This window comes from Colobus angolensis, unplaced genomic scaffold (assembly GCF_000951035.1).
Source record: "Colobus angolensis palliatus isolate OR3802 unplaced genomic scaffold, Cang.pa_1.0 Scaffold470, whole genome shotgun sequence".
NCBI lineage: Eukaryota > Metazoa > Chordata > Mammalia > Primates > Cercopithecidae > Colobus > Colobus angolensis.
Window position 1 is genome coordinate 1,666,142 of NW_012118155.1, and position 2,469 is coordinate 1,668,610.

The window sequence follows — 2,469 nt, forward strand, 5'->3', positions numbered from 1 at the left end:
CAATAAATAAAACAAATTTTGGGATATAGATTCCCTTGCTTATAACTTTTAACCTCAGTACTGGTGACTAAAGATAGAATGTCAGAAGAGAATTTTTATTATGGCACTGAGTTTATGGGATTACATATATTCCTTATGTTAATTTGGCTTTCCATAAATTAATCTTGTAAGACAACATTCACATCTAAGAAATGGTGTACATTCATGGTTTAAAACAAATTCGCAAAGCTAGAAGTTTTCACATAGTTTACCTGTTTATATAAAGTTATATGTCCCATTTGTAAGTTTAAAAACTAAGATTTTAAGACTATTAGAGTTGTTAGGAATTTACTTTGTACTAGTGATTTGAAAAATAATTTTCTGGATAATGAATTTCCATACTAAAGCATCAGTCACCACCAATTCCTTATTAAGTTAATTCTCTTTAGTAACTTTGGTGCTAAAGTGGTAGCTATCTGAACCCAAAATATATTTGTGAAGAGTAATTTATTCATTCCAAAAAGAAATTTTCTTACATTGCTGGAAAAGAATATTGTAGTATCTACTAATCTTATTCCCATACTTTATGAAGGGTGATTATTTAGAGAGTTTTAAAAGAAATTAACAGAACATTTAAAAGTGTGTTCTTTGTTGTTTGTTTTTAAATAGGCAAATAAATCTAACCTGACATCTTTTTTCCCCTTGCTAGAAATATTGAGCTGAATGAATGACATTCCAAAAATGTAATGAATAGTACATATTTTGAATGAAAACTCAGAATTTTCTAGTTTTTAATATCTTGTCCGGAGAGTGTATCCACTACTGAAAAATCCTGCAGTTGAATTATTGATATTTTCGCCTTTACTCTTCAAAGTAAAGCTGAAATCAGAAATTGGAATCATATTCAGCAAATGTAATTTCTGGTGGGTAATTTTTTGTTTCTTTTTAAAGCTATTCACCTGCTGTTCTGGATTTTGGTTGGCTAAAATTGGAGCATACAGAATTCCCATGTTTCCTGCCTACCCTGTTCATTTGTGGTTATGTCCACAATGGCATTATTTGTCTTTTTCTGTTTTTCTTTTTCTTTTATAAGAGAGGCCCAGGCAGATCTCAAACTCCTGGGCTCAAGCAATCCACCTGCCTCAGCCTCCCAAAGTGCTGGGATTACAGTCATGAGCCACCACTCCCGGCCTTATTCATCTTTTTTAAATACATATTTCTGAAATTATATTCTATGGCTGATTACTGCTTTCTTTACAACTCATCTTATTTGGGTTTTCAGAAAGTTTCAAAAGATTATTTTCCCAACTAACAAGGTAAGTTGCCATGAACTAAACGTGTCCCCCTCAAAATTCATATGTTCAAATGCTAATCCCCAATGTGATGGAATTAGAAGATGGGATCTTTGGTATATGATTAGGTCATGAAAGTGGAGCCCTCACAAATGGGATTAGTGCCCTTATAAAAGGGACCCCAGAGAGCGCTCACCCTTTTTCCATGTGAGGATACAATGAGAAGTCAGTCTGCAACCTGGTTAGAGAGCCTCACCAGAACCTAACCATACTAGCACCTTGATCGCGGACTTCCAGCCTCCAGAACTGTGAGAAATTTCTGTTGTTTATAAGCCACTCAGTCTATGGTACATTGTTATAGTAGCCTATATTGACTAAGATAGAGTAGATTTGTTTTGATTCTTCCTTCCATCTGTTCTCCAAACTCTTAAAATAAGTTATTCCCTTCATGCCATACCCACATCACTTGCTTGTATACCCTGCAGATATTTTATATATACCTGCCTGGCATCAGTTTGTGCTGAATTTGTAAATTTTGAATGTGTCTATTTTAGATTTTAAGTGGAACATTATGGCACAGATCTTAATAATTTCTTTATGGTTACAATATTCTGGTTAAATTCCTTAATGGCATTCATCCATTGTTGGTGAGCAACTAAGATGCTGAAGTAGAAGGACCTAACCTAGAATGACACAATGTTAGATCTGTGATGAACCTTAGAGATACAGTCTAGACTCATAAAGTGAAAAACATAAAAATAATTGTGTCTGGGTGTGGGGGCTCACTCCTATAATCCCAGCTCTTTGGGAGGCCAAGGCAGGAGGATCGCCTGAGGCCAGCCTGGGCAACATAGTGAGATCCCAACTATACAAAAATTTAAAATAAAATTAGCCAGGCATGGTGGTGTGTGCCTGTAGTCCCACCTACTTGGGAGGCTGAGGTGAGAGGATTGCTTGAGCTCAGGAGTTCAAGGCTGCAGTGAGCTATTATTGATCGTGCCACCGCACTTCAGCCTGGGCAGACAGAGTGAGATCCTGTCTCTAATAATAATAATAATAATAATAATAATAATTGTATATGGTATGTAGTTTTTACTTTCATGGTTGTAAATTCTGTGGTATAAAATTTCATTGGCACAATACTTTGATTCATGAATATTTTTACTTAGGAAAAAATTAACTTTTTTTTTTTTTTTTT